The sequence below is a fragment of the Gossypium arboreum genome, chromosome 7 (assembly GCF_025698485.1).
Source record: "Gossypium arboreum isolate Shixiya-1 chromosome 7, ASM2569848v2, whole genome shotgun sequence".
Lineage (NCBI taxonomy): Eukaryota > Viridiplantae > Streptophyta > Magnoliopsida > Malvales > Malvaceae > Gossypium > Gossypium arboreum.
In genome coordinates, this window is record NC_069076.1 from 62,311,513 (window position 1) to 62,320,323 (window position 8,811).

The 8,811-nt window shown below is 34.7% G+C and overlaps 1 non-coding gene across 1 annotated transcript; it reads left to right on the plus strand.

The window, feature by feature from the left end:
• Positions 1-2,264: 2,264 nt before the first annotated feature.
• Positions 2,265-2,371, plus strand: LOC128295973 (small nucleolar RNA R71). Its single transcript, XR_008286520.1, has one exon. It is a non-coding gene; the product is annotated as a small nucleolar RNA R71 (small nucleolar RNA).
• Positions 2,372-8,811: the final 6,440 nt, after the last annotated feature.

Sequence of the window (8,811 nt, forward strand, 5' to 3'; positions counted from 1 at the left end):
GATTCCACCTTTCTTCGACACACACTGTACCGGACTTACCCACGAACTATTTGAAATAGAACAGATGATTCCTGCATCTAACTATTGGATCACTTCCTTTCTCACAACTTCTTTCATAATAGGATTGAGCCTCATTTACCCATCAATTCGAGCTCTTTCACCTTCTTCGAAAATAATTTTATGCATGCAAAAAGAAGGGCTTATACCTCGAATATCACCTATGGTCCAACCAATTGCTTTCTTAAATATCTTTAGAACAGCAATTAGTTGTTCCTCTTGATCTTTCGTCAGTTCTGCTGAAATAATTACAGGCAAGGTAGAACAGCCACCTAAATAAAAGTATTTCAAATGGGAAGGAAGTACCTTTAGTTCGAGTTTAGGTGGCTCTTCGATTGACAACTTGGTTGTAAAAATTCTCTGACTTTCAACTCCAATGGTTCAAACCGTGTGGATTGAATAAAATTTCTCGGATTGGCTTCCATCAAAGCCATGTTTTCTTCACATTCTTAATCCTCCAAAGGGTCAAGATCTAAGGCTTTCTCCAATGGATCTTCTTCAAAATTGCTTTCCATAGAAACCAAGGTTTCTATCTCTTCCATAACTAAACACTCTTCAGCCAGATCGAGAAATTTCAACACTTTAATAATGTTAAAGGTTACCTGATCGTCTTGAACTCGCATGGTGAGTTCACCTTTCTGGACATCAATTAACGTTCTTATCATGGCTAAGAAAGGTCTCCCAAGGATGATCGGTACTTCTTTATCTGCTTCAAAGTCTATGACAATAAAATTAGCAGGAAAAATAAATTTATCGACTCTTACCAAAACATCCTCGATCTTTCCCTTGGGATATGCTAAAGATCAATCCGCTAGCTAAAGCGTCACAGTTGTAGGTCTTACTTCACTTATCCCTAACATCTTGGAAATAGACTTAGACATTAAGTTGATACTTGCTCCTAAATCACACAAGGCTTTACCATAGTAAGATTCACCAATGTTACAGGGTATAGTAAAGCTTCTTGGGTCTTTCAATTTTAGTGGCAGTTTGTTCTGCAGGAGCACTCTGCACTCCTTTTTCAAGGCAACAGTCTCATACTCACTCAATCGTTTCTTCTTGGACAGTATATCCTTCATAAACTTCACATAATTCAGCATTTGTTCTAAAGCCTCTACCAACGGAATAATGATGTGTAACTGCTTTAGAACATCCAAAAAGTTCTTGAATTGCACCCCATGTTTCTGCTTGTGTTGCTGCAATCTTTGCGAATATGGAGGTGATGGAACTTTTGGTTGAACTGAACAACTCTTCTGAGTAGGTAAACCTGCATCCAATTTGAATTCAGAAAGTTAGGATATACCTTGTCAGTCTTTGCAGATTCTGATTTCTTTGGTATAGAAATTACAATAGCTAGTTGATTCTTCTCAACGGGCTTATCTTTGAAATCAATCAATCGGGGTTCCAGAATTTTTCCACTTTTCAATTCCACTTCCTTGATATGTTCTTTACCCAAATTTCTAGCATTCTCAGTATTGCTCGATAAGGTTCCTTGCAGTCTATTACGAAGCTCTGTAGCTAACTGACCCATTTGGTTTTCCAAATTTTTCAATGTTGCTGCTTGGCTTTGGATCAAAGCATCATTCTTTGCCATGTATGCTTTCAACAAGTTCTCCAAACTGTTTGATGTCTCAGCTTGAGGTGGTTTTGGATCTTGCTGATTAAACCCTAGAAATTGGTTGGGTCTGTTCTACAAGAAGTTTTTATTCGGTCCATTTCCTTGGTTGCTCCAAGAAAAATTAGGATGATTACGCCATGAAGGATTATAGAAGTTGGACTGGGGTCCTTGGCCACTCCTATTTTTATGTTGGTTCTCCACATAGTATACTAACTCAGGATTTGATGGAAAATTCTCAAAAGAATGACCTTCCCCACAGTACATACAGGAAACTACTTCAAACAGACTTGATGGCTGAGCTGCAAAATTATTAGTACTATTAACGGTAAGCTATTTTCACATAGAGGAAGTAGACGATACCTGAGTTGATAACGAAGTGAGGGCATCAACTTCATGAACTTCGTCTACACGTCTTCCTGAAGCTGTTCAATTTGTTGGCCGTTGATAGTTATTACTCACGATCCTCTCAATGATCTCATAAGCCTCATTATAAGACTTAGACAAAACTGCACCATTTGCAAAAACATCTACCATCAATCTTGTATGTGCATTGAGACCATTATAGAATGTATCCAACTAGATACAATGAGGAATCCCATGATGAGGACACTTACGAAGTAACTCCTTTAATTGCTCCCAAGCCTCATACAAAGACTCGTCATCCAATTGTTGGAAAGTAGTGACCTCATTCGTTAACTTAGCATTTTTTTCTCGGCAAGAAATATTTAACCAAAAATCTCTCTGCTAATTCTTGCCATTTAGATATAGAACTTGGTGGCAATGAATTGAGCCATGCTCATGCTCAATCTCGCAATGAGAACTAAAACAACTTCAGCCTCAGTGCGTCTTCAGTCACACCGGCAATCTTGAATGAATCACTCACCTCCACAAACAATCGAAGGTGGAGATATGGATCTTTTATGGGCATACCACTAAATTGGCCCACTGTTTGACGCATTTAAAACATCACTAGTTTCAATTCAAATTGGGTTGCCTCAATAACTGGCCTTTTAATTCCTGGATTTAACTCACTAAAAAGTGGCATAGCATATTGTCTGATGCATTAATCCCTATCATCGGCAATGAGGATAAGATTTCGTACATGATCGGCTTCATTAACTTGGTCTTAATTCTGATTTCCAAGGTCCATCTCAACTTATTTTTGAGTTGTTCGTTCATGTCTTCTTTGTCTGAAAGTTCACTCAATTTCAGGGTCTACAAGGAGTAAATCAATAATTCGATCTATCCTCATAAACACCTGAAAAGAAAATCACAAAATTAAAAAGAATAAGTTAGTAATGTTAGAAATAAATCAAATTGAAAGTAAATAATTTCACAAAAAGAAATGATTTTGACAATAGTTGACAATCCCCGGCAACGGGGCCAAAAACTTGTAGCACGTAGGTTTGTGCAAGTGTACACAGTCGTTATCAAGTAATAAGTAAGTATCAAGTTATTGTCTCCACAGGGATTGTATTTGTGCTAAATCACCTAATTTGTAAAATTATATTAACAATTTGGTAAATAAAACACAACATAGTTGAGAAGTGATGATTAAAATATATTAAACTAAATGGAATAATCCCTAATGCAAATTATCCTAAGTATGCAAACTATATGAATGAAATAGATTTTAACAAAATTAAACACAATTTAAAACAATTATAGCATAAATAAACTAGACAATTACTTTAACTAAACTCAACTTATTATCAACATGCTTAATAACATTCGAAAAAACATTCCATGGTAACACGTTCTTTCATGAGTTTGGAAACCACATTAGATCCTTTCTGAACCCTTTACTTAGTAAATAATCATTTTACTGATCCTTATTTACTAGGGGTTTCTTAGTATTCGTGTGACGAAACAGGAACGTGTTAGGTTTGAAACAGTTTAATCACACAAATCTAAAAACTATGCATATAACAGAACTTGGTTAGAGTTGTTATTCAACCTACAATTTAATCGATTTAGGATCTAAATTGAGCAAACACATTTCAACTATGCATCCACTAGCCATCGTCTGGTTAGGATCGCTCAGCTAATTCAGGTGCATTTCAATCACGTTTGAATGAAATACGGACTTGATTTTAATTGAAAACATGATCGATTGAGGCACAAACATTATAAGCATGAATCAAATAAATATTATTTAATCAAAGCAATCATCCTAGCTTAAATAAAATTAAGCTAACAATGCTGTAAACAAGAACAAAGAACACATAGCAAACATTTTTAGATTAAATTAAGGAAAGAAAAGATTAAACCCAAATCAAACTGACTGTTACCCAAGACTCTGATTGACTAGGCTCCTTCGCTTCTTTACTTTGCTCCTTTCCTGATGGCTCTCCAAGGTGGCCGACCAAGGGCTTTTTAAGAGGCTTAATTGCTAAAATCTTTATGAAGAGATGAGCTAGGCGTGGGGAATGGAAAAGGCTAAGAGGAATTGGAGAGAAGAGAGAATGATGAATGAGGGATGAGGGATGATTAGAAATGTGAGAATAAGGTCTTATTTATAGGTGAGGAAAGGGGGATAGTTTACTAAAAATAGGAGTTTTCATCTTTTGAAGCATCTTCCATGGGTGGCAGACCGTAAATGGAGGAAGTTGAGCTGAATTTTGCTTGATTTTTGGTCAATTTGAGTGGCACAACAACTCAGGACTAAGACTCAGTCAAGTGCAAATCTTCAGCTAAATCTCTAATTTCTACAACTCTTCAAGGACCTTGTGCAATTAAACCAAAAAGTGGTTTATGGACAGCCATGTGCAGCCGAATTTTGGGTTGACTTGGTCCCCAATTTGGACAATTTTGTAATCCAGCAAAGATATCAGACCTATCCAGAATAAATCAACAAGTTAGAGGACCAAAGAATAAAATTTATCCAATTTAATTAATTAATTTAAAACCCAAATTATTAATGAAATATTTTAAAATGAATTATTAAATATAATTTTATATTTTATTATTTAAATTAATCATGCATGACCCATTTTATGTCATAAAAATAAAATATATTCAAATTAATATAAAATAAGCCATTTATTGCATGAAATATATATAATAAAGCATAAAATCACATTTTAATAATTTTTATGTCATAATTTCATATTTTCACATATTTCATTAATTTATTAAACAATTACTTAGTTTTAACAACAATTTTAAGTAAAAGGTGATAAATTACATAGGAAAAATCTTATATATTTTTCCGTTTACAAAATACCACTAAGCTTTATCACTTAGCGTACAGTTTGCTTTCTTCATGCGTAGGTATAAGTGAACCTTGAGATTACGAGAAGTGATTCAAGCATCCAATAAGCGGTCCCCGACTCAGCAATGTTTATATATGGCATGCACCTAGCGTTTGAACCAATTTTCTATCATAAATGGTTGTTTTGGAAAGTGGTTGACTAGTGTAAACTTGAATCATGATATTGGTGTATTTTGGCATGTATGAAATTGCCTTATCGTGGAAATGGCTAAAAATTGTGATGTTTTAACTTGTTTCAGGTATACTAAAGTTTGTACCATTTTGTTCTTATGGAAACAGTCAGTCACGTCGCGACGACAAATTCCCAATCTTATGACGAGATCAATCAAAGAGTTACATCGCGACTATGTATTCTCAATTTCATGACGAAACCTAGTCAATGAGTTGCATCGCGACGAGGAACCCCCAAAGTTGCAACGAAAACCCAATACTTTGAAATCTTTATAATTTGGTCCTATTTCGATCTTGAGTTAGTAAAAGAGCTTTTGTAAGCTCGTATAAGACCCAAAAATGATTGCATATCATATTATATGTATGTGTTACTCTTGTTTGAATGTCTAATGGTATGTAAATTGAATATAAATTATCATAGTTGCTCCAACAACGAATGTCGCATCTTGTAGCTTAGACCTAACAATCGGGTCAGGTATCGAGGTTTTACATAACATTTTGCAATAAAATTTACCATATCATATCATTCAACAAATGCCAATTTCATATACAATTTCATTATATAACCATTTAAAACATTCAATATCATGTCTTATATTTGTATGTATACAAATAATACATTCAAGTTTCATATACATGTATATAAAAATACGATTCCCAATCTTCATTTTCAATCATTGTCGATTGATCTTTCAATTTACGGTTCAATTCTCTTTCCAGAATCTATTGACTCATTCATATTTGATTCGACCCCCAGAACTCGTTTCTAACTAGCTCATATAATCTTTTATATGCTTTCTCTACCATGAATTACATATATGTACATATTGTTCCATTTCCTCATATCATATCATTTCAATATCATTTATCAAGCTTATGTTTTATGATCCTTATTAATTTGACTCTGGCAGATACACCGATTGTCCAACCAACACACCAATCTAGCACTGAAGTGCATCATCGAATAAACTAAAGTAAGGAAACTGACACACATAAAGCATATTGGCGCACAAAGCGTATCTCGGCACACAAAGTGCATAAACCCATACTCAATCTACTCATATTGCATGCCAACTATATTCGACTCTACTTGAACGGTTAATAGGGTATCAATGATAAAATTACATATCATATTCATTTCACTTATCCTAATCTTATTTCATTTCATTATCAATTCATATGACATATTATTATCAAATTCTTATCATCACATATTCAACACATTATTCCATACCATTTCTATCATCAATTCATAATATAAGACAATTATCAATTTATATCATGCTTATTTGAATTTTATTCGTTTCAGTCCAATTCTCTATATTCAGTATCAACAATCATGAATCAAGTCATGAGACATTTAATCATCTTCCCTCATTAGCAAGTATGCTACAATCATGCATATATATTAATATGTATATATATTGTACTCTAATCATAAAAGTGCAAATTGGAATCGCAATTACTCGTCAGCGATTCTCGCCTTTCTTTTCCCTCTCGACAACCCAGTGTCGTCTTTAGCTATATTCAATAATTCAATAGATATATATTTCTACATATATATGTTGTACTCGAATCATAAAAGTACAAACCCGAATCACAGTTACTCGTTAGTGACTCTCACCTTTCCTTTCCCTCTTAACGACCCGGTATCGTCCTTAGCTACATTCAATACTAAATAGATAAATAATACCATATTTCATCCAATTCACATTAAAATAAAAAGCCAAACATATTTTGCATTTTATTCAATTTAGTCCCTATACTAGAGATAGGCATATTTTTCGATATCTAGCATCAGATCGAAATCTGATTTCACATTCTTTCATTAGCGAAACTATACCTTCTATTCATGGTATAATCTTAGGATAGGATTTTAATTTATTCAGTTTGGTCCCTTATGTTACAAAGTTATCTACCAAGCTTTATTAACCTTACAATCTAGTCATTTTCAAGATCTAAGCTTAATACCTATCAATTTCAAGCTTAATTCATCAATTCCTCTATAATTGAAACTTGTTAAAAACTTAAAATTTGAACAAATTGATCCATGAGCTAGTTAAATCAAGCTCTCATTATCATAAATCTATAAAAATTGTATGAAAAATAGCTTTATTACCTTGAAATTTCGGTATGGTCGAATGGTGTTCAATAATGGACCAAAGTGTTATGTTGTAAGGAAACATATCATATCTTCATTCATGCCACCTACTCTAATCCTCATGGCATGCCATATATACCCTATTTATTCTTATGATGGTACATTTTGTTGTACACTTGTTTCATGAAGTTATGCGTGGGTGACCTATACTAACAATGAATGTATCCTATTAAAAAGTTTTTTTTTCTTTTATACTATAACACCCCAAACCCAGCCCAGACGTTACGGCCAAATCCGACGTGCCACATTGAAGTTAAAAATCCAGGTTTCATTTTAGCGCTTTAAAACCATCTTTTGTTAAGCTTAACCAAGTGAATAGAAGCTGGGCAGTAGGTAGGAATCCGTAACAGAGGAGGTGAGCCATGAAGGCTGCTTAAGTACCAAGCTCTTCGATTGGATCCAATCCTAGACATGCCCACTACCATTGCCACATTTGGTTATAACGAGTTGAAATCTCTTTGAGTAGATATCTTTGATAAATTGAATGATCGTGAAGTTGTGTTATTTTGAAAGCAAGTATCGTTTTGAAACCGTATTCTAAGTCTAGCCCATTTGAATTATTGTCAACCAGTTTAAAGTTATTAAAAAATAAAATAATCCCAGAAAAGAAAATAAAGTTAAAATGGCCTTATTACAACCCAAAAATAAATAATAAATAAGGTAAACTAAAGAAAACCAATCTCTTATTTCACATCCCAAAAGCGATCACCGTGGCCACTCTGAATCCCCTCCGGGTCCAAGCCCCCACATCAAGGCTCACCTGCAAGGTTAAGGAAAGGGGTGAGTTTGGAAACTCAATGTGCAACAAGCCCTTTTCAAAGCCCAAAACAATATCAGCCTGCTGGGCCTAAGCCCAAATTCAATCTCAGCATATACTGGGCCGAAGCCTTTACATTATTCATATCACTAGGCCAAAGCCTTTTCATTATTTATATCACTGGGCTGAAGCCCTTACTGTAACAATATGGCCCATAAGCCCATTTCAATAATACATGCAACATCAATAAACATATGCAAGCCCATTTGGGGAGACTACTCAACCCACTAACCACTACTCTCCACCCGTACCAACCAAACTCTCCATGTGGGGAATAACTCAACCCACCCAACCAAACTCTCCACTGGCAGCATAGCTGCTTTATCATATAACTGGAGGCCTAGCCTCTTTTAATAATTGGGGAAAAAGCCCTTTTCGGTAAACTGGGGCAAAGCCCTTTTCGGTAACTGGGGCAAAGCCCTTTTCAGTAACTGGGGCATAGCCCTTTTGCACTTCCTCCATCCATATAAACCCAACCCATGCATAAATGAATACATCATGTGCATATCGTATCAAATCATATATACATCAAAATCTCATGCATTAAACTCATAATTAAACCCTAGGGGTAGAATGGTCATTTTTACCTAGGGGCAAAATAGTCATTTCCATATTATAAGGGTAATTTGGTAATTGTACCAAGTATTAGGGTTTTCCATGTTCATTATCAGTTACTAACAATTTCATGCGTTTTGATAGCGATTCTAGCACATTCT